The sequence below is a fragment of the Siniperca chuatsi genome, linkage group LG16 (genome assembly GCF_020085105.1).
Source record: "Siniperca chuatsi isolate FFG_IHB_CAS linkage group LG16, ASM2008510v1, whole genome shotgun sequence".
In the NCBI taxonomy this organism is placed as follows: domain Eukaryota; kingdom Metazoa; phylum Chordata; class Actinopteri; order Centrarchiformes; family Sinipercidae; genus Siniperca; species Siniperca chuatsi.
This window is the reverse complement of record NC_058057.1, coordinates 6,209,217-6,234,501: the sequence shown is the minus strand read 5'-3', so window position 1 is coordinate 6,234,501 and position 25,285 is coordinate 6,209,217. Positions and strand designations below refer to the sequence as shown.

At 39.7% G+C, this 25,285-nt stretch overlaps 1 protein-coding gene across 3 annotated transcripts in view; it reads left to right on the top strand.

Moving 5' to 3' along the window:
* The first annotated feature begins 636 nt into the window (after nucleotides 1-636).
* The window catches only part of opn5 (opsin 5), an 81,714-nt gene continuing 57,065 nt past the window's right edge, over nucleotides 637-25,285 (top strand). The window contains exons 1-2 of one of the 3 annotated variants that reach the window (XM_044169415.1): nucleotides 637-884; nucleotides 21,189-21,228. The gene's annotated coding sequence lies outside the window, so the exon portion shown is untranslated. Of the gene's footprint in view, nucleotides 885-21,188; nucleotides 21,245-25,285 lie in introns of all 3 variants that reach the window. The other 2 variants (XM_044169416.1, XM_044169414.1) reach the window with 2 other exon arrangements.

Genomic DNA, 25,285 nt, shown 5'->3' with positions numbered 1-25,285 from the left:
AAGACCTGTCACAACTTCCTTGAGCCCAGTGCGACATCTTCTTAAAGCTTGTTTTGTCCCATCAACAGTCCAAACCCAATATATATTCAGTTTATGATGATATAAAAAAGAGAAAAGCAGAAAATGATGATTGTTTTTCCCTTGGAAAAATGACTGAAATGATTTATCGATTATCAAAATAGTTAATTAATTTCTTTTGATCAACTAATCAATTAATTGTCTAATCTTTTCAGGTTAGTTTTGTGCCAGAAAACAAAGCGAGGTCAACATGCAAGCCCATCATTTTGCTGCTCTGGTGAAAATGTAGATGACTGGCAGCCTAATGGTTTTATTAAATTTGCTTAATTTGGAACTCTCTGTTCCATAATGGGCCAGAAACCTAGTTTGAAAGCCCTCAAAAATCTCCAAGCCTTGACTGGTGCTAATCAATAAACTGATCAGCCCATATACTTTAAGAAAGGCATTCTTAACTACATGCTTTGAGGTCGCACAGTTCATTCACTTCATTCACAAGGCTTTCATTTGACCAAATTAAGGTCACAGTTCTGTAAGGAGCAGCCGAGTCCTATTGAGTTAATGTGAAAAATCAACAAGATTCGGGGGGTTTTATTTTGAAAGAATTGACCGGAAGTTGTGAATCTTTCTGCTCCACGGTGTCTATCGAACAAAATGATTACTAAAGCCGGGCTGATTGTCTTGATGCTGCTGCTCACCAGTGGAGGCTCAAAGGAGAAGTTGAAGCTAAACCACAGGAATATTTTATAAACTGTTTCTGTTCATCAGGACCTCAACTGACTGTTATCGGGTTCTTCTTCTGACACTGGAACAGTTTATTTGTGGGAATTACACTCCGCTCGGGGTGACTAATGACCGATTAACAAAAGGTGAGTGAACCTTCACTTCACAAGGAAAACTCGAATTTAAAAAACTGTTAATAGTATGCGAGTAAGCACCACTCCAGGTTATACAGGAGCGTCATTTCCCCCACTTTTCTAAATTTTGTCCCTCTTTCTTTCGCAGTTTCCGTTAGATTTATTCGCTAAAATGTCTGTTAACACAATCTTCTCAATGTATAGTCGCCAAAATCGAGATTGGAAAAGCTCCACTGTGATTTTAACCCCCCGCGCCCAGCCGGATCGCCTTCAATTAGCAGCAAAATTAAGCTTTGTGAGGAGCGGCGATTGCATATTGGACTTTTTTCGCCCTGAGTTTCACCTCTCAAATAGGCCTACAAACAGATAGGAAACCCGAGAGCAAGATCTGCAAACACTATTAAGGGTTGAAATAACATTTGACATATTTTTCAGGGAAAAAATTATTTAATCATATTTTGATGCTCATGTTGGCGTTATTTCCTCATTGTTCATTGTCCCACAGAGCCCACCACCATGTGTAAAAATATTAATAACATCTGCAAAATAAAAAAATCCCTTTTTAAATATTTTTTGCTTTCTCCTGACCTTATTAAATCACAATATGTAGAAAAGCATTGAAATAGTATCCCTTCTCTTTGCCACAATCTGGGCTTGCACATTTGATTATGGTATCAAAATACAGAAATTACCATAAAGCATTGTTATTACACCAAATAAGGAAATATTTCAATTTTATGTTACATGCTGTGTTGGGGAAGCTACTTGGAGATTGTAGTGATCTGTTACTCTACATTAAATAAAGCTTCACTACACTGAAGAGAAATGTAGCAAGCTAAGCTGTAGCAACATGGCAAAAGTAGCTTACTACATAAAAGCTTTTAAAAAAAAATGTTTTTAATTAAATTAATTTCAAGTCAATGCCAACTCAGTGATCTATAAAACTGTCAATAAGCTGTGCTCTCTGCTCTCATTTGCATATAGCTTAGTACAGTGAGATCACCTTAATTTAAGACATATAAAACCTTGTTAGAGAAATCTTTGGCCAAATAATCACAGACTTACTACAGGGACATCGTGTCTTTTAAGTAAAAAAGTTTAGAAAAAAAATGTACAAAAGGAGGGAGAAGATCAAACGAACTATATACATATTTACCACCTGTAGTAACATCTTAATCCAGAGAGAAGGAGTGAGAGAGAAGCACAACTGAACTATTTACATATTTGCAAGCTATAACATCCTAATCCAGAGAGAGAGAGAGAGAGAGAGAGACTGCCCTGCACACCACACACACTGATTGCCTGCGCACAGCGCAAGAGGAGATGAGGAGAGACACTGTTGGTAGAAGAGCTGCAGCATGCATGGGAATGAATTACATTATAATATATTTGAATATATTTCTCAATGCCTTTCCCTGACGGTCTGAAGTTGCTAAATGTGTTGCTAGTTGCTTTTTAGAAATAAAGTCGCTAAGAGGGTCTGAAAAGTCGCTAAATCTAGTGACAAAGTCGCCAAGTTGGCAACACTGGAGATTGGTTGGCGATGGTTGTGTTAGCTTATTCGGGAATCACCTGAATGTGTAAACTCAGGCTCGCATGTCTGTTGTCCGCTGCAGCAGAGACGTCGTAGGCATCAGCACAATTCCAGACAATTCGGAACGAGTTCATACTTTTGAACAAATTCATCTACCCCAACTTCATGAAGAAGCAGTTATCTGACGTTACTTAACAATGGCAGCACCTGTGGAAGCTCACATAAGGCTACATTTCAATCGATAGGGGAGGGGGGTGGGATGTATATGTAGACTACAGTTTTGTTAGGCTAGTGAATCGAATATGAAGTCAGCTATGTTTTTTGGTTACGTTTGATGTCATGCACCTGGAATGCTTTGAGGTTGGAAATCGGAAATTTCAACTGGGAGCTTCCGACCTCCGACATTGTCTGGAACGCAGTGTCATTTCAGATCACAGGAGAAAGCTCTGCTGCGCTTTAGCTTCAGAAATGCTCAAGTTTACTTGAAATGCTTGGGGAGATGTAACGTTAGCTTGTGTGGACGCTACTGCACTACTTGATCGATAAAAGAGCTAGGCTACTGAAAAGCTATTTGATTCAGAAAACAGCGATGCTACTGAGAAATGTAGTTAAACTAGTTACGTCACTATTTGTAGCGCCGCTACTGTCCAACACTGGTTATATGGGCTATGTATTAACAAATATATATTCATAATAAGTCCCTAGCTCCCCGTTAGATCACTGTACAAACTGTTAATAAACCCCAATAACTGAAATCCAAATAGACTTATTTGACATTTTGGAAAAGTCATGCAGTATCAAGGTAAAAGTGTGGGGTTTTTTTGTCTCCAGGACCCCAAACAGAGCATTAGGGTAAATCGAATAAAAAATAATAAAAAAATAAAATATGCTACAATTGATTGACATTAGTCAAAATTACAAGAATTGATTTTTGGTGACTATATATCAGCTTTAAGCTCTTTGCGTGCTTTGTTTTATTTTTTTAAACTTTTATGGTTTGAGATGTAAATACAGGCTAATCTCAGTCTGAGTTCTCCATAACTGATACTTACTATTATTTTCAGTGAGTTTAGTGCATTAATAAAGAAACGTAGGCCACCTTTGATAAAACAGATAAGACATAATAGACGGGATAAATAAAGTTATATATTAAATAAAACAGTGTGCTAGCTTCTTCTTTTCCTTTCGGCTGAAAAGGATCCATAAATCTCCTCTTTGGTCTTCCTCTAGACCTCCTGCCTGGCAGCTCCAACCTCAGCATCCTTCTACCAATATATTCACAGTCTCTCCTCTGAACATGTCCAAACCACCTCAATCTGGCCTCTCTGACTTTATCTCCGAAACATCTAACATGAGCTGTCCCTCTGATGTACTCATTCCTGATCCTGTCCATCCTTGTCACTCCCAAAGAGAACCTCAACATCTTAAGCTCTGCTACCTCCAGCTCTGCCTCTCGTCTTTTCTTGAGTGCCACTGTCTCTAAGCTGTACAACATCGCTGGTCTCACCACCGTCTTGAACACCTTTCCTTTCATTCTTGCTGATACTCTTTTATCACACAACACACCTGACACTTTACTCCACCCGTTCCAACCTCTTTGCACTCGCCTCTTCACCTCTTTTCCACAGTCTCCATTGCTCTGAACCGTTGACCCTAAGTACTTAAAGTCCTGCACCTTCTTCACCTCTGCTCCCTGTAACCTCACCGTTCCACCTGGGTCCCTCTCATTGACGCACATGTATCCTGTCTTACTGTGGCTAAGCTTCATTCCTCTGTTTTCCAGAGCAGACCTCCATCTCTCTAGATTTTCCTCCACCTGCTCCCTGCTCTCACTACAAATCACAATGTCATCCGCAAACATCATAGTCCATGGAGATTCCTGTCTAACCTCATCTGTCAGCCTGTCCATCACCAGAGCAAACAAGAAGGGGCTCAGAGCCGATCCTTGATGCAAACCCACCTCCACCTTGAACTCCTCTGTCACACCTACAGCACACCTCACCACGGTCTTATAGCTCTCATACATGCCCTGCACCACTCTAACATACTTCTCTGCCACTCCAGACTTCCTCATACAATACCACAGCTCCTCTCTCGGCACCCTGTCATACGCTTTCTCTAAATCTACAAAGACACAATGCAACTCCCTATGACCTTCTCTGTACTTCTCCATCAGCATCCTCAAAGCAAATACTGCATCTGTTGTACTCTTTCTAGGCATGAAACCATATTGCTGCTCACAAATGATCACCTCTGCCTTTAGCCTAGCTTCCACTACTCTTTCCCACAACTTCATTGTATGGCTCATCAGCTTTATTCCTCTGTAGTTGCCACAGCTCTGCACATCTCCCTTGTTCTTAAAAATTGGCACCAGTACACTTCTCCTCCATTCCTCGGGCATCCTCTCACTCTCCAAGATCTTGTTAAACAAACTAGTCAGAAACTCCACTGCCACCTCTCCTAGACACCATACCTCCACAGGTATGTCATCAGGACCAACTGCCTTTCCACTGTTCATCCTCTTCAACGTCCTCCTCACTTCACTCTTGCTAATCTTTGCTACTTCCTGCTCCACACCAGTCACTTCTTCTACTCTTCGTTCCCTTTCATTTTCCTCATTCATCAACTCTTCAGTGTACTCCTTCCATCTTCCCATCACACTCCTGGCACCTGTCAATACATTTCCATCCATATCTTTAATCACCCTAGCCTGCTGCACATCCTTCCCATCTCTATCTCTTTGTCTGGCCAACCTGTACAAATCCACCTCTCCCTCTTTAGTGTCCAACCTAGCATACAAGTCCTCATATGCTCTTTGTTTGGCCTTTGCCACCTCTACCTTCACCTTACTGCTGCATCTCCCTGTACTCCTGTCTACTCTCTTCAGTCCTCTCAGTGTCCCACTTCTTCTTAGCTAACCTCTTTCTCTGTATACACTCCTGCACTTCCTCATTCCACCACGAAGTCTCCTTGTCTGCTTTCCTCTTTCCAGATGACACACCGAGTACCCTCCTACCTGTCTCCCTGATCACATTAGCTGTAGTGGTCCAGTCATCTGGGAGCACTTCCTGACTACCCAGAGTCTGTCTCAGCGCCTCCCTGAAAATTACACGACATTCTTCCTTGTTTAACTTCCACCACTTCGTCCTCTGCTCTGCCTTTGTCCTCTTCATCTTCCTCACCACCACAGTCATTTTACACACTACCATCCTGTGTTGTCTGGCTACACTCTCCCCTACCACTACTTTACAGTCACTGGTCTCTTTCAGATTACAATGTCTACACAAGATGTAGTCTACCTGAGTGCTTCTACCGCCGCTCTTATGTCACCCTATGTTCCTGCCTCTTCTGGAAGAAAGTGTTCACTACAGCCATTTCCATCCTCTTTGCAAAGTCTACCACCATCTGTTCTTCTGCGTTCCTGTCCTGAAGACCAAACCTGTCCATCACATTCTCATCACCTCTGTTCCCTTCACCTACATGCCCATTGAAATCTGCACCAATCACCACTCTCTCACCTCTGGGGATGCTCTGCATCACTTCATCTAACTCACTCCAGAATTTCTCCTTCTCTTCTAACTCACATCATACCTGTGGGGCATAACCACTCACAACATTGAACATCACCCCTTCAATTTCCAGCTTTAGGCTCAGGATAACTCCTACTCCGTTTCTCTTCCTATCTGACCCATGGTAGAACAACTTGAACCCTGCTCCTAAGCTTCTAGCCTTGCTATCTTTCCACCTGGTCTCCTGGACACACAGTATGTCCACCTTCCTTCTCTGCATCATGTCAATCAACTTTCTAGCCTTCCCTGTCATAGTCCCAACATTCAAAGTCCCTACTGTCAGTCCTACATTCTTAGCTTTCCTCTTATCTCTCTGCCTACGAACACACCTTCCTCCTCTCCTTCTTCATCTTTGACCAACAGTAGTCCAATTTCCACTGGTACCCTGTAGGTCAACAGCACCGGTGGCGGTCGTTGTTAACCTGGGCCCCGACCGATCTGGTATGGAAGTCATTTTCACGATACGCATTTTTAATTTGGCATGTGTTTTACATCGGATGCCCTTCCTGACACAACCTTCTGCATTTATCCAGACTTGGGACTGGCACAAGAAGACACTGGCTTGTGCCCCCTTGCGGTTGCATTAAAAACAGTGTGCTAGCATTATAGCATAATATATATGTTAATACACAGCATTCATTTATTTCGGGTTAAAGAACCCCAAGAAAAAAAATCTTAAGTTCTACAGATGATTTAGTTGCACTCTTTTGTTTAAAATGGTCAGAAAATCTAAAGTTCACATCTGAGAAACATATGATAAAGGACAAAAGTTTTCGAAAAGGTTTCCAAAATGTACAGATGTACTTGATTTGATTATTTTTGTGTTTTGTATTATGTATAATATTTAATAGTGGTGGAAGAAGTATTCAGATCCTTTACTTAAGTAAACGCACCACAATGTAAAAATGCTCCATTACAAGTTAAAGTATTACACTCAAAAGCTTACTTTAGTAAAAGTAAAAATGTACTTAAAGTATCAAAAGTGATGCATTAATGTGTAAGTAGCTTTTTAGTTTAATTGGTTGATGTGGAGATGAACATTTTCACTACTTCAGTCCTGCTGGGCAGTTTAATCAGCAAAACTGCCAGTCTCGTGAATACATTTCTGAATATAATTACATCTTAAAAACCTTATTTTCCAAAAAAAGTGAAAAAATCTGTCAGTGCAGTAAGAACACTGTATTCAACCAGTTTTTAATTTTAATTAATTTGTTTAAAAAGCTGTAGGAAGACGTGTCTGTAGCTTGAAACAAGAAAGACAGACAGAGACAGATTATGGCTCTAGAATTATAAAAAATTTAACTTTGTTTTAGAAAATACTTGAAATACAGATTTTTTTTACTTAAAAAAAAGAAAATAAGACTAAGGACTCAATTACTGACTAAAATTACTTGATAAGAAGGATGTGTGCACTGAACAATACAATATATTTTAGAAGTGGATCTGTAACTACAGCTGTCAGATAGTGGAGTAAAAAGCACAGTATTTGCCTCTGAAATGTAGTGGAGTAGAAGTATACTGTAGCATAAAACAGAAATACTCAATTAAAGTACAAGTACCTCAAAATTTTACTTAAGTACACTAGTTAAGTAAATGTACTTAGTTACTTTCCACCACTGTGTAATAGCAACAGTATTCATCATCATGCCTCTGGAGCTCCTCCTGACCTAGCCCCATCACTTAACCTCCTGAGGTTGATTTCCTGACAAGATGGAGAGTGACACTCTAACTCTGACCAATGTCATGTCTTGTTTAAAAGGAGAGCAAGTTGGAATAGTTGAATTTTGTATTAGAAAAGCTTGAAAGTAGCTGAAAAGTTATTGTTGGTCATATAGATGTAAGTTGGTGAACTCTAATCTCATCTAAAGTAACCATGTGAGTATCTATCAGCCTTTTCATTCTGAAGACACTAAAATGTCTGCCTTTATGTGCAGTAAAAGCTGTTTTTGCTTTTGCAGAATTCTGAGAGATTATCATCAAAGATGATTCTCAAAATAAAATCACAGTATCACCGCTGCATTTACAAAATAGTTTTTACATTACTCAAACAGGAATAAATAGTGCCCAGCAAATACACTATTTGCAGCTGCGGATTAATACACATTTAGTTTTTAACAACAACAACAACAACAACAACAATAACAGCAATGGAGCTCTATAGGACAGAGGAATAAGATATATCAAGTTTTACACACACAATGCTTGTTAGTCAATTAATCAGTTAATTGTTGATTTTGGTCTTTTCATGGGATTTGTTGACAATAAGAAACATAGAATATCACCAGATTTATGCTTTCACTAGAGCTTGATGAAGGTTAAATAAATAAATAATTTTAAGGCTAAATAATTCCATTTTCAAGTCAGATAACACAGAGATAGAGAGGGATGACACGACCAGTAGATAAGGGTGATATGTTCAACAACTTATCTCAGTTGAGCACCTCTAATCACTGACTTTCTGTTCATAAAATCACTTACCTCGAACTACCGCAATAGGATAAGGGCTACTAATTTTCATTTTCCTTTTCTGTTATAAGTCCCTTTTGTTAATAATCTCATTTGCAAAAACGTGCAATTTAGCATCACCTTTCTGCTTTTCATCATCATATGTTATCACTGTTTTTTAATTGCTTAGTTTTTATATTGTGTCTATTTGCCAATAGATACTTGACATTCATAACAATATTCACAATTTGACCACACTAAGCAAACTGCATGAACGTATGGGGGAAAAAATCAAATACATTTTAATTATTAACAATATAAACAACTTACACAGTTAAAGATAAGAGGAGCTTTTTACCTAGCTTTAACCTGCCCCCAGAGAGATGTGAGGCTCCCTGATCATGTGATTTGGTGATGGGCGTGTGATGGGTGCGTGATCCAACATGGCAGCACGCTGCTGCTAGAAGAAAGACAAACTTTTCTCGTTTCTTTATTTTTTTTCAACCTCTTCAATTCCTCTTTTCCCCCCGCCAAGACATCACCCGATTAAAACCTGGATTACGACTCAGAACTGGACCACCTGGAGGATTACACTGACAAATTTTACAATAGACTATGTACAATGGGTCGATCACGCAAAACCAAAAAAACGCGCACTTCAGACTCTCCCATATCAACTGACTCTTCATCGTCACCAATATCCACTCCTATCAAAACTAACTGCTGTTCCGACGTACAATCAACGAGCGCTTATCTAACTTGGATTCTAGACTATCACTCATCGAAGTACTCCACAAAGAATTCCAAAACCTTCGCCATAGCCTGGAATATAGTCAATAACAAGTCGATTCACTCACAGAAGAAAACAAATCATTAAAAAGCTCCGTGGACACACTCACCTCTAAACTTTCCACTGTAGCCACTTAACTCACTTCCGTCACCGCCAAAAACAAAGCAATCCAAGAAACCATCCTGGATCTACATCACGCAGTATGAGAGACAACTTAATCTTCTCCGGCATTCCCGAATCATCCACCGAAGACCCCGAAAAATCTGTTAAGGACTTCATGGTTAACCAGCTCAAACTTACACCAGAGACTGTCGAACAAATCACCTTCCATCGCGTAAACCCCTCAACTCCAACCGACCCCGGCCCATCATCGTCAAATTTGAACATTTCAAACAAAAAGTACTGGTTCAGCGACAAGGCCGGCAGCTAAAAGGGACTCATTACGGACTTAACGACCAATTTCCACAAGAGATCATCCGCAGACATAAGCTACTCTTTCCCATCCACAAATCAATGATCAATCAAGGTAAAAAAGCAACAATTACAGTAGACAAACTATATATTGATGGACAATTATTCCGAGAAAAAGACACTACCCCCTGGCTTTATTAATTTCAGAAACTGTGAAGTGATGAAGTTATGTATGGACAATAGACCCCCTGCCCCTCTCTCACTCTAACCCTATCATCCCCCCTTTCATTCCCCCCTCTTTTTTTTTCTCTCTACCACTCTTGTCAATTTATACTCTAACATTAAACCACTTGCACCACACACATACATTGTACACTAAATGCACCAAATTAGCCTTTTTGCTCGTTGTTTACATGTTTTGTTGTTGAATCTATGTTTGTCCTTTTTTTTTTTTTTCTTCTTCTTCCACTTGGCACACACACACAAGACTTATACTCACACAGCATAATTATGAAGTTCACACTATAGGTTCATGCAATTAAAATTTTTAACTTGGAACATTCGTGGAGTTGGCTCACAAACAAAAAAAAACCCCTAAAAAAGTCCTTAATTACCTAAAAAAATACACAAGCTGATATATGTCTAATACAGGAAACGCACTTCTCACAATCTACACAAAACAGCTTAAAAACTATACATTTTAACCACTGTTTTTCCTCATACTATAATTCAAAACAAAGAGGTGTATGCATCTTAATAAACAAAAAAATACAATTTAACCATCACACAACCATCTCAGATCCTGAAGGCCGTTTTATCATTATTAACATTTCAATCAACAATAATCCAATAACAATTGGCAACATTTATGGACCAATCTCTGATGACCCCTCCTTCTTTTCAAATTTCTTTTCCTCTCTTTCAAACCTTGCTAGTAGTCCAATAATTATAGGAGGAGACTGCAACACTGTAATCAATCCACCATTGGACAGGTCAAAACATACAGGCAAATTCTGGCAGTCCTCCAAAACAATAAAACAGTTCATGAGTGATTTTGGTCTTGGCGATGGTTGGAGGCTACAACACCCACTCGCCAGAGAGTATACGTTCTATTCTAATGTCCACCAAACCTAATTTCTTTCTAACCAGTAATTCAATCATACCAAATATCATAGAAACCAAAATTCATCCCATCAATATTAGTGACCGTTCTCCGGTAACTCTCACATGGAATACATCCGCCATACAGAAGCACCCCACTAGATGGCGTTTTAATACATCACTCCTGAAAGATCCAGAATTTGACAGCTACTTCAAGAGAGAGTGGACATCCTTCCTTGAAATAAATGATTCTCCAAAGTCACCAGCATCACTGCTCTGGGAAACATGGAAAGTAGTATTACGGGGGAAAATTATATCATTCAGTTCATAAAAAAAAAAGAAGGGAAAAAGAAAAAGAAGTCCAACTAGAAGAAAAAATAAAAGAATTGGAAATTGTACACGCAAATAACCCATCAGAAACCATCCATAAAGAATTAAGAAAAAATAAATGCTTGCTTAATGAAATAATAAATAAAAGAAACCAGTTTCTTATTCACAGACTTCGCCACGAAACTTTTTACCATAGCAATAAATCCGGAAAATATTTAGCCAGTCAAATCAAAAGAAATAAAGAAAAAACAGCTATAACGTCTATTAAAAACTCAGCAGGGAAGCTAACCAATTCACCAATTGAGATAAACAAAATATTTGAAGAATACTACAAAAAATTATACTCATCTGATCTGGACCCAAACCAAGAAGACATAAACCAATTCCTCGATAACATCCTACTACCAAAACTCAACCCGGAACAAACTAACTCTCTCGAATTACCAGTCACTGAAAAAGAACTCCACTCCGCACTGAAACACATGCAAAATAATAAGGCACCAGGACCGGATGGCTTTCCTGCTGAGTTCTACAAACATTTTTGGTCAACCTTATTCCCACTATTCAGTAGAACAATAACAGAAATAAAACAAAATGCTAAATTCCCATCCCACATGAACACAGCGCTTATATCACTCATCCCTAAACCCAACAAAGACCACACCCTCACATCTAACTACCGTCCTATTTCACTTATAAATGTCGACATAAAAATCATCAGCAAAGCATTATCCCAAAGAATTGAAAAAATTATACCATATATCATCCATCCTGATCAGACCGGCTTTATAAAAGGTAGACATGCATCCAATAATACTTGCAGATTATACAATTTAATGCATTACTCATCAGTACAACAGAAAGATACTCTCATTGCCACATTAGATGCAGAAAAAGCTTTCGATAGGGTCAACTGGAAATTTTTATTCACATTACAAAAATTTGGCTTTGGAGAGTCATTTATTAACTGGATCAAGATTTTATACACATCACCATCTGCCATAGTCACAACCAATGGACTAACATCACAAAGCTTCACATTGCACAGGGGGACGAGGCAGGGATGTCCACTCTCTCCATCTCTATTTACCATTTTTATTGAACCCCTAGCAGCAGCTATTCGCCAAAACCCATCGATCAAAGGTATTGAAACACCACAACAAACACATAAAATCTCACTTTATGCAGATGATATTCTACTATTTATACAAAAACTGTTAGTATCCACTCAAAAAATAATTAAAACAATCCAGTCCTTTTCAAAGATCTCAGATTATGCAATAAATTGGAACAAATCATCCATCCTCCCTTTACATAAAACCAAATGGGATGTGGCACCCCACCAATCACTTACTTAGGCATCAAGATTTCCTCCAGACTGTCAGAGTTGGTAACACTCAACTTCACACCACTGCCAAAAAAAATAGAAGACGACTTGCTTCGATGGCTCAACCTTCCAATCTCCATAATTGGCAGGATAGCGGCAATAAAAATGACACTTTTACCAAAAATCAATTATTTATTCTCAATGATTCCAATCCACCCCACACTCACCTGGTTTAAATCGCTAGACTCCATTATCACTCACTTCTACTGGAAAAATAAAACGGCAAGGATAAAACCCGCTACACTACAAAAAAACAAGGCTCAAGGAGGACTAGAAGCACCAAATTTTCATTACTACTCAATGGCTAACCAACTGCAATACATATACAAATGGATCCACCACACCAAATCCGATATTATATGGATATTATATAGAACAGTCACTATGCAAAGAATTAAATATAGCTGACATACTATTCCTTTCTAAATCAATCAAACACCAAACATGTTTCAACGCTGTAACAATAACTTCCACTCTGACAGCATGGTGGAAATTTCACCAAATCACAAATTCTATACTAGCTCCATCTAACCTCACCCCACTGTGTAACAATCCTGACTTCATAAGCAATAAAAAAATACTGAACTTCCGCACATGGGCTGAAAAAGGTATCACTCACATTAAACATATTTTCAAATCCAACACATTAACAACATTTCCGCAGTTGGCCCAGGAGTTTGGCATCAGGAGCAATGAATTTTTAAAATACCTACAAATTAAATCTTCTGTTCTGGCTAAAATAAAAATCAGAGCCACAAACTTAGAACTTCCACCTGCAATATCAGACTTGGTTAACATTCCATCCCGAAAGAAACTTCTCTCTAAAATATACAAAATCATTTCAAATCAACTTCAGACCATATAATTGCCAACAATAAAATGGGAAAATGATCTCTCAATAGCTCCTGATGCCAACGTCTGGACCCAAATTTGCAAAAACATCTATCTTATGTCCAAAAATGCTAATCTTCAATTAATACAATACAAAACACTTCACAGAACACATTACACGGGCAATAAATTAGCTAAAATGGGTTTTACATCAGAAATTTGCACACATTGCAGTCAGAAATCCAGAGATACATACATCCATGCAACCTGGCACTGCACTCCCATCAAACAGTTTTGGGAAGAGGTCACACAGACACTATCCACTGTAGTGGGCTGCCACATCCCACTATCGCCCTCTCTCTGCTTGCTAGGGGACCTCACAATAATTACTGATAAATCTATAAACTTTAAAATTCTCCTAATAGCTCTAACCATTGCCAAGAAAACTATCCTCATGAACTGGAAAACTCACAACAACATACACATTAACCACTGGAAAAATCTCCTTACTGACTTCATTACATTTGAATATACATCTCCCTCCTATAATTATTCATCTGAAACCGACCTCTGTCATCCAACACTTTCTGACCTCTTACAACTCTGAATCCCTTCTCTATCCTCAACTCTAACTCCTCCCACCTTATAATCAAACCACAGATATTACTACATTGCTGTTATTGTTGTCATCATTGTCATTATTTTCATACTTTCATTAATGTTATGATTGCTATTATTGTTTGTTATCATTGTCATTATTGTTTTATTTATTGTTGCTCTTATCACTCTTATCATTGCCGTCGTCGTCGTCGTCATCGTCATCATCATCATCATCATCATTATTATTATTATTATTGCTATTTTGGAATAACTAACCTGGTTGTCAATACCACTATATTTAAACCATTGGATTATTTCCAATCCCCTCCCTAATCTTCTCATGTGTTTTTATAAATATACATACATACATACATACATACATACATACATACATACATACAGTACAGACCAAAAGTTTGGACACACCTTCTCATTCAAAGAGTTTTCTTTATTTTCATGACTATGAAAATTGTAGATTCACACTGAAGGCATCAAAACTATGAATTAACACGTGGAATTATATACATAACAAAAAAGTGTGAAACAACTGAAAATATGTCATATTCTAGGTTCTTCAAAGTAGCCACCTTTTGCTTTGATTACTGCTTTGCACACTCTTGGCATTCTCTTGATGAGCTTCAAGAGGTAGTCACCTGAAATGGTCTTCCAACAGTCTTGAAGGAGTTCCCAGAGATGCTTAGCACTTGTTGGCCCTTGCCTTCACTCTGCGGACCAGCTCACCCCAAACCATCTTGATTGGGTTCAAGTCTGGTGACTGTGGAGGCCAGGTCATCTGGCGCAGCACCCCATCACTCTCCTTCTTGGTCAAATAGCCCTTACACAGCCTGGAGGTGTGTTTGGGGGGTCATTGTCCTGTTGAAAAATAAATGATGGTCCAACTAAACGCAAACCGGATGGAATAGCATGCCGCTGCAAGATGCTGTGGTAGCCATACTGGTTCAGTATGTCTTCAATTTTGAATAAATCCCCAACAGTGTCACCAGCAAAGCACCCCCACACCATCACACCTCCTTTTCCATGCTTCACGGTGGGAACCAGGCATGTAGAGTCCATCTGTTCACCTTTTCTGCGTCGTACAAAGATCTCAAATTTGGACTCATCAGACCAAAGCACAGATTTCCACTGGTCTAATGTCCATTCCTTGTGTTCTTTAGCCCAAACAAGTCTCTTCTGCTTGTTGCCTGTCCTTAGCAGTGGTTTCCTAGCAGATATTCTACCATGAAGGCCTGATTCACACAATCTCCTCTTAACAGTTGTTCTAGAGATGTGTCTGCTGCTAGAACTCACTGTGCCACTGTGTGGCATTGACCTGGTCTCTAATCTGAGCTGCTGTTAACCTGCGATTTCTGAGGCTGGTGACTCGGATGAACTTATCCTCCGCAGCAGAGGTGACTCTTGGTCTTCCGTTCCTGGGGCGGCCCGCATGTGAGCCAGTTTCTTTGTAGCGCTTGATGGTTTTTGTGACTGCACTTGGGGACAGTTTCAAAGTTTTCCCAATTTTTCCGACTGACTGACCTTCATTTCTTAAAGTAATGATGGCCACTCGTTTTTCTTTACTTAGCTGCTTTTTTCTTGCCATAATACAAATTCTAACAGTCTATTCAGTAGGACTATCAGCTGTGTATCCACCTGACTTCTGCACAACACAACTGATGGTCCCAACCCCATTTATAAGGCAAGAAATCACACTTGTTAAACCTGGCAGGGCACACCTGTGAAGTGAAGACCATTTCAGTTGACTACCTCTTGAAGCTAATCAAGAGAATGCCAAGAGTGTGCAAAGCAGTAATCAAAGCAAAAGGTGGCTACTTTGAAGAACCTAGAATATGACATATTTTCAGTTGTTTCACACTTTTTTGTTATGTATATAATTCCACGTGTTAATTCATAGTTTTGATGCCTTCAGTGTGAATCTACAATTTTCATAGTCATGAAAATAAAGAAAACTATTTGAATGAGAAGGTGTGTCCAAACTTTTGGTCTGTACTGTACATACATTGAAAAACCTCACAAACACTCAGGCACGGGAGACAGGCAAGAAGTGGTTCACTGGGACAGCAGCTCTGTCCCAGGTTGGCACACTTGCACAATGTCCCCCTTCTTTTAATGCACCTTAGACACTACACATAACATAAATAAAAAAAATAAATAAAAAAAAAGAATAGGAGAACATAGGTAGAAAAGATGCGGGGGGGGGGGGTTCTCTTATATTATATTAATTATATTATACTATATTATATCACTAGCTAAAATTAATTGACTCATTGAGAGTGGTGTGACAATGGTTATCACTAGATCGGACAAAAAAAAATATTAACTAATGCAACAATAGTGATGGTGGGTGAGTGATGGTAATGGTGATGACAATGGTAATAAATGGGCATATATATACACACACACACACACACCCAGACACGCACACACAGATACATTTACACATTTTTATTTCACTTCTAGAATTATGGAACTACTAGATTGTTGGTCACTGCACTATTATATAAACAACTTAATCTTTCATTTTAAAGTTGCAGTAGTGTAACATCCAATTCATCCAAGATCTGCACTTCTAATTGTTATCAAAGAAATCTTGTTAATGGAGAACAAATATAATCTAGCAGACTCTACAGAAATAGCTTCAAGTCTAATTCCTCATTTAACCCTCTTGGGCATAAAGTGCCCTGTTTAGAAATCCAGAATGCCTCACTCTTAAGAAGCAACTTCTCAAAATCTGCCCCTCTCTTGGACAAACACATACCTTCTCAATTTCCATGTATTTCAGGGAAGAGACTGGATGATTAATTTCCATAAAATGTACAGAAACTGGATAAATCTCTTTTACATCTTATGGTACTTTTATTTCTGCCATTCTTTGTTTTAGTTCTCTTGATGTTTTTCCTACATACCCTTTCCACAAGGACATGTTAAGTAAATGAAACACTTTGTCGTGCATGAGATTACGCCTCTGATTTTTATTTTTATTTTTTACCTGTATCTGGGTGGCTGAACCAAGTTTGTCTAGTTTATTGTTACAATGTGTACAAACCTCGCATTTGTAGTTTCCATCAAGGATCGGTGTAATTACAATTTGTAAAGATGTTTTTGTTTTGTGTTGTTGGGATGTATTCAGGATGTACCAACTTGTCCCTTACTTTACAAAATCTCCTTCAAAAGAGGAAATAATGTATGTTTAAATGAGATGAGAAAGTTTTCTGCCAAGTATGTTTTTCTTATACAAGGAATTTGCCTGGGTGTTTTGGTGCATAACAATATGAAATATAAAACTAAGTAGAAGATATAAAAACTAAAAGTAACTACTGCAAGTCAAGAAGCATAAATATAAAATGGAAAAAATATGAAAAACAAATTATAAAAAGTACAATAATTCAGTTTTTGCTTATTTATTTTACGAAAGCTGTACAGTTTTTGTGAAGGAATGTGCAAAAGTTCACAGTATAAAGAATATGAGCAGTGTACAAGATCCAGATGATCCAAAAGATGTGCGTTAATGTAGCGCATTTAGTGTGTAGACTTTGCGTTAATGTAACGTGTAGTGGCTGTGGGGGGTGGGATAAGGGTCTGTGTCAGTGGGGGGTTCCGGGCCTTGTTGATAAGGCCAACTACAGACGGGAAGAAAATGTTCTTAAGGCGTGAGGTATTGGTCTTGATGGACTGCAGCCTCCTGCCGGAGGGGAGTGTTTCGAGAAGTTTGTTTAGCTGTGAACCAGTGTTTGTTGTTGTTGTTGTAACTCACCCTGGTGCATGTTGGTACACAGCAGTCCTCGTAGAAGCTGATTTAGGACATCACAGCCTCTGTGAACTCATCCAGTCTGTTGGTAGCAGTCCTGAAAACATCAGTCACAGTCAAATCAGTCAAAGCACGCCGGAAGATCCTCCATAGCTTTCCTGGTCCACTGCTTTGATGTCCTCACAACAGGTTTATACAGCACAGCGCGGGTGACGGCGTGATAGACACTGTTGATTGTGGTGTAACAGTCCTCTTAAGACTTTATTTACACACAAGTCAAAATATTCCAAACAAAAAAAAACAAAAACAGACACAATAAGGAAGGGGGAGGGGAGGTACATGCAGAACAGTTGATGGGAAAATACAGTAAAGGCTATGTTACATGGTGTTTCCATGAAGTTCCTAACTATGTCCCAGTGGTCGCTTAGGCGTTTACCAAAGTCTTTAAGATGTTTAATAGATCAATATCATCCTCCATCCAGTTACTTACTCTTTCCAGTTCATCAAGATTATTCTTTTTGCTGAGAGACATGCCACTGTGAAAAGACAAACATAGTATGGGACAAACCAGAAAATTAGCATGTAAGATTTCATTCATAACTGAAACTAACTTGGACCAAAAAATGTGTACTTCTGGGCCCTCCCACAATGGATGTAACAAAGAACCCCTGTTCCCACAACCATCCCAACATTGGTCAGGATATATATCCTCAATTTTGGAAAGTCTTGTTGGAATAATATAAGCTCTGCACAAAACTTTATACTGAATTATTTTATATCTTAGATATTTGGAGGACTTGATTTCCGATTTCAAAACATTTTGCACTGCTGTACACTATTGTCTGCACTAGTTAGTGATTAAATTCAGAGCCTGTTACTATGCAAACTGGGTGGAGAAGTAGGCTTTGGGTACTACACAGGCTAGTAGGGCGCAGTTACTGTGAGTACCTTTATGAGGTAATATTATCCTTTCCACCTCTCGACAATATCCCCAGTCAGGGTCAGCAGTTCTCCTCCCCTGCTGAACACAGCCTGAGCCAAGCCCTGTTTTCCCTTCCGGAGTCGTCTAATAGTTTGCCAGAACTTCCTTGAGGCTAACCGAAAGTCCTTCTCCATAGCCTCCCTGAACTCTTGCCACACCTGGGTTTTTGCTTTGGTGACCACAGAAGCTGCTGCCCCTCTGGCCTCCCAGTACCTCTCTGCTGCTTCAGGAGACCCCTGGGCCAACCAAGCTCGAAAGGCCCCCTTTTCAGCTTGATGGCCTCCTTCAACGCTGATGTCCACCAGTGGGTTCTTAGGTTTCCGCAACGACAGGCACCAACAACCTTCTGATCACAACTCCTAGCAGCCGCCTCCAAAATGGAAGCTTTGAGGATGGCCTACTCTGATTCCATGTCCACAACCTCCCCCGTGATGCATGAGATATTCTTCCAAAGGTGGACAGCGACCTCACAAACAGGCCTCAGCCAGAAGTTCCCACTTCACCCTCACTACATATTTGGGTTCACCAGGCTGACTGGCAGCCCCCCGGGCATCTGATCCAATTCACCACCAGGTGATGATCAGTTGACAGCTCTGCTCCTCTTTTCACCTGTGTGTCCAAGACATAGATCTGACGATACAACCACAAAGTTGATCATTGATCTTTGGCCTGGGATGTTCTGGTACCAAGTACACAATCACCCTATGCTCAAACATGGTGTTTGTTATGGTCAATCCACGATTAGCACAAAAGTCCAATAACTTAGCACCACTCAGGTTCAGATCAGGCAGGTCATTCCTCCCAATCACCCCAAGCAGAAGTATAGAGTTCCTAGGCTGTATCCTTTCCAGGAGGCCACCCAGAGACTCCAAGAAGGCCGGGTACTCTGAACTGCCATTCGGTGCATAAGCACAAACAGTCAGTCTTCCTCTCAGCATCTCGCAGTCGCATAGAGGCGACCCTCTTAGTCTCTGGGAAGAACTCTAACACAGCAGTGCTCAGCCAGGGGCTCATGAGTATCCCCACCCAGCACCTCTCACCCTAGGCAACTCCAGAAAGAGGGTCCAGCCCCTCTCCACGAGTTTGGTTCCAGACCCAGTGCTGTACGCAGAGGTGACCCCAACTATATCTAGTTGGTACCGCTCCACCTCCTGCACCAGAGAAGTGATGTTCCATGTCCCTAGAACCACTCTGCCATGCCAGGGGTCAGCACACCTAGGTCTCCGCCTTTGCTTGCCGCCCAGCTTACAATGCACCTGACCCCAGTGCCTATCCCTACCAGATGCTTGCCGGTGAGGTTCCCTCCCAGGTCTGGCTCCAGGAGGGGCCCCCAGTTTTCCTGTTCCGCTTGAGGTGCTGAAGCTTCTTCTTGGCAGCTGAGCTGGTGCTGAGCCACTGCCAGAGAAGGCTGGCCTGTGACCCAGCAACACATCGATCCAAAGGCTACCCCCCACCCCCGAGAAGGGACCTTTTGGGGGGTAAAATAATGTCCCCAGAAATTAATTTTAGACCCTGGTCCCAGCGATGGAAATGATGGAGTTACTCCAAAGGTTCCTAGTCCCTGGGGAAAGTTCCTGCGGTGCTCGCAGCTCTTGAGTCAATCAGCAGACATATATTACCTGCCACCTGCAAATCAGACAATGGACCGCAGTTCAAATGTGACTTATTCAAAGAATACTGTGAAAACAATGGATTCAAACACATGAAGACAACACCAAAATTCAAAGAAGAAAGAATGAAAAGAATGATTGCTCAAGCAGGAGGACTAGATTGGAAATACAAACTGAGAAAGTATGTGACTGTGTATCGGAGCATAGATCTTGCCTCCACAAGACGAAGCCCTGCTGAACTGCTCTTCAATTGAAAAATAAGGGCAAGGTTACCAGACATCTGTAAATCAAGCACAACAGCACTGGAGGTACATGATAGTGATGCAGAGCAAAAAGGAAAGCCAAATTATATGCTCATGAACGAAGGGGAGCTCAGTACTCAAAGGTGGACATTGGCTACACGATACTCGTACATCAGGACAAAGTGGACAAGTTCACCAACCCCGTTCAACGCAACACCACACAAGATTGTGAGTAAAACAGGAAATCAAGTTGTGGTTGAATCTGAGGAACACCACAGGTGATGAGACAAACAGGCCTAAAATACACACTACACATCAGTTGTTTGGACAATAAAGCAAGTAGAAGCTCAAGCGCAAATGCCCACACACATTCCACATCACAGAGCAATTAGTTTAAACATATGGCTCCTCACATGTAATGGCTATAATTTGGTCCTGTTACTGCTGTCAGCAGCTTCATTGCATTACTAGCTGATTCCTCTATTATTATGTAACCTTATCACTATTTCTGTAATGCATCAGGAATTTCAACAGTATTTCATCATCTAATATGTTGTCATATACAGTATGTAGAGATAACACTGAACATGCTGTGCCTTGGCTCCCTTCGCTTTATTACCACTGGGACAAGCGGGGGGTTCAATTGTCAATTGTATTTGCCACAATAGTAAACTCTTGAGGACAGCGTTCCTGACTGAATTGGATTTTTCTTTTACAGTGCAGAGATGTTAGAGCAGCGACACGACAGGCAGCATACTGTAAGTCATGCATAAGGTAAAAAAAAGAGATTTTATATCTCAATGTGTTTTTGTTGTTTTGTGTAAGTAGTGTTTAAATGTAGTATGTACGTGTTCTCCTGCAAAAAGTAGGCATGGAGGTGACTCCATTACTATACGCGCTCTTAGACGAGAAAAGAGAAGTGTACCTTTTTTACAAAAGCTTGTCATAGGGGTAGTACACTAAGCAATACTTTATTGCAAGCAGCTTTTTGTATTCATACCATTTATACCTTCAAAAGTACAATTATGTACCCAAGTAACTAAAATATACCTTTTTAAACAAAACATGTCACATTAAGAATTCAGTGAGCTACTTTTCACATCTTTCTTCAGTGGCCAGTTTCCCGTCTATGACAGTTGTTTTTGCTGCTACAGTGGCAAGGAAAAGTATGTGAACCTTTTTGAATTTCATGGTTTTCTGAATAAATTTGTCATAAAATGTGATCTGATCTTCATCTAAGTCAAGGGTATTGACAAACATAATGTGTCTAAAAATAATTACACAAAAGTATTCTGATCTTTCATGTCTTTATTGAACATAGTCATTCAACATTCAAAATGGCAGTGGAAAAAGTAAGTGAACCCTTGAGTTAATGACCTCTAAAAACTTAAGGACTACAGCTACTTTGACTACTTTTCATCAAAGTTTTGACTTTGATTAAAAAAAACAAACCCTCAAACATTTGGAGTTTGCTCTGCACAAGAAGAACACGCTTATGTGAGCCATGCCTCGCCAAAAAGAGCTTTCAGAGGAGCTACGATCAGGAATTGTTGCTTTACATAAAGCTGGAAAGGGTTACAAAGTTATTTCAAAGACTTTCGAAATTCACCAGTCTACAGTTAGGCAATCTACAAATGGAGAAACTTTGAGACTGCTGCTACTCTACCAAGAAGTGGGCACCCAGTCAAAATGACACCAAGAGCACAACGAAGACTCATCAGTGAGGTAAAGAAACAACCCCTTCAAGATTTGAAGGCATCATTGGAACTTGCTAACATCTCTGTTCATGAGTCTATAATACGTAAAACACTGAACAAGCAGGGTATCTACTGCAGGACACCACGAAGGAAGCCACTGCTTACTAAAACGAACATTGCTGCATGCCTGAAGTTTGCAAAAGAGCACGTTGACACTCTACAGCGGTATTGGCAAAAAGTTTTGTGGACTGATGAAACTAAGATTGAACTATTTGGAAAAAACACACAGCGCTACATCTGGCGTAGAAAGGGCACGGAATATCATCATGAAAACATCATCCCAACTGTAAAGTATGGTGGAGGAAACATCATGATTTGGGCCTGCTTTGCTGCATCAGGGCCTGGCCAGCTTGCAATCATTGAGGGGAAGATGAATTCCCAAGTATATCAGACAATTCTTCAGGATAATGTAAGGATGTCTGTACGTCAACTGAAACTGTGTAGAAGGTGGGTGATGCAACAGGACAACAACCCAAAACACTGGAGCAAGTCCACAACAGAATGGCTTCAGAAAAACAAAATCTGCCTTTTGGAGTGGCCAAGTCAGAGCCCAGACCTCAACCCAATAGAGATGCTATGGATTGACTTGAAGAGGGCCATACACATGAGATGTCCAAAGAATATGACAGAGCTAAAGCAGTTCTGCCAGGAAGAATGGGCTAAAATTCCTCTTCAACGATGTGCAGGTCTGATCCACAGCTACAGGAAGTGCCTGGTTGAGGTTATTGCTGCCATTATTAATTCTAAGGGTTCACTTACTTTTTCCACTGCCATTTTGAATATTGAATGACTGTGTTCAATAAAGTCAAATTTTTTTGTGTAATTATTTTTAGACACATTGTTTGTCAATACCCTTGACTTAGATGAAGATCAGATCACATTTTATGACAAATTTATTCAGAAAACCATGAAATTCAAAAAGGTTCACATACTTTTCCTTGCCATTGTATGCAGCAGCCAGGTGTGAGGCTTAACACAAAACCCCCCTAAGACACAAGAAACAAGGCAGGATCCCTCACTGGCTTCACACCAGATTTGTAGTCAGCCTTTGTAGAAAGTATTTAAGTGAAACAAACAAAATATATGAACTTGCAGTTCTTTGCAAACTGGCTCAACAAATCTTCACGTACCTCTTCCACATATGCAAAACTCAATTTTGGGTCAGTTCTAGTACTGTCTTTTAACCAATTCAGGAACAGGAAGACCTGACCTGTAATCAATTCTAAGCTGTAGGGGGCTCATAACGGCATGGAGAATTAAATAAATTATATAAATAAACAGCTAATAAATTAATTGGGATGTCCGAGATCCCCCATATTTCACATGCTGGCTAAAGTGCTAGAAAAACACTTTGACATTTGGATAAAATGTAATAAGTGCTGTCTTGTATCTATTTAAAGCAGCTAAAATCAAAGTTTTTATATTAATAATAGACCACATGACTATTTGCATGTGAAAAGTGTTGCTTGTAGTGACAAACCCACAGAGAATTATCACCCAGCTCTGCAGTTCCCTTCAGCTCCACAGAGCTTTATAATGCCTTTCAGCTCATTGTTTTGGTTTATTAAATAAATACATTTTGTAAAATATATAAATGAAATCATTTCTTAAATTATTTAAGAAATTATTAAAACTTAACTCATTATTATGAAATGTTATTTCATCATTATTATTTTATCTTATAGACATTTATTTTATTTTTATTTCCTAATGATAATTTTCCCAACAAGACTTTCATTTCATGTCACTTTCTATTTCATAATGTCACTTATCATGACAGTTGTTGTCAATGCCCTCTCACCTTTCAGCCAGTCACGTGTCCACTGCCTCTTAAGCAAGCAAGCAAGCTCAACAACTGTTAACACATTTAGCGAGTTAGCACCTGATAGCTGGTGCAACAACAATGTCAAAGTAATTCTGAATCAACTATCTAGCTGCTCCTGTAAATAAACACAGACACAGTAACTAGTATTTTCTTTTCTGCACTTCGCTTAACAAGGCTGCACATGCTACCTACCTAGTCGGCCAACTCTGTAAAAAGAAATAATAAAAAAAACTTTTCTCTGTGGTCATTCAAGCCAACAGGAGCTAGGTAACAATGCAAACATGGACTCTTCACTTTGATTTGTGTTAAAGTGTAACTAAACCCCCAAACCACTTTTTTCAGCTAAAAACCAATGTATACGGGTCCTTGGACCTGAATCCATCATCAACTCTACCAAATGGTAGAGTTGATGATGGATTCAGGTCCAAGGACTCCATATACTGTTAGCTAGTGGCTAGAATGGGTAGGCACTGTTGTTTTCCCCGCTGCAAAGCTTATTTTTTGCTAACACTACTTAGTATTTTTCAAATTTGTCACAATGGTTTGGACTTGTGCTTTTAATAACTGTAGAAACACTACTGGACTGCATTCTTTCCCTTGATGAATTTTTTTTACAGCATGGCCACGCCTAACTTACGAACTGAGATTACCCCACAGACACACACACATGCCGGAGAGCCTTTCAGCAATTCAGCCTCTCTGAGTTGCTAACGTTAGCTCATCTACAACACAGGTACCACACAGAAACTTTTACAAAGGGCCATGAATGTTCTTCTAGCGACTGTCAAAACTCCAACGGACTCTTTGTGTTTCCAGCACGGACAGAGGCTGAAAGCAGCTGCTCATAGCTGGTTAGTGCTGCCACACTGACTACCAGCTGCGGTCAGTGTTGCCAACTCTTTTCCAATTAAAGTTGTAGCACTAGCTCCATACGTCGCTAAAAGTCACTAACTAACTAATGTTGATGACGTCATCACACATTCATTTGCATAATGCTTAGTGCAGTGAGAGAGAGATCACCTTAATTTAGGACATAAAACGTAGATACATGGCCAAATAATCATAAACTCACTACAGGGACATCGGACAGCTCAAGAGGAGAGGAGACACTGTTGGCAGATGAGCCGAAGCATGCATGGGAATTAATTTTTAATATATTTAAATATATTTCTCGCCTTTTCCATGATGGTCTGAAAAGTTGCTAAATCTAGTGACAAAGTCGCCAAGTTGACA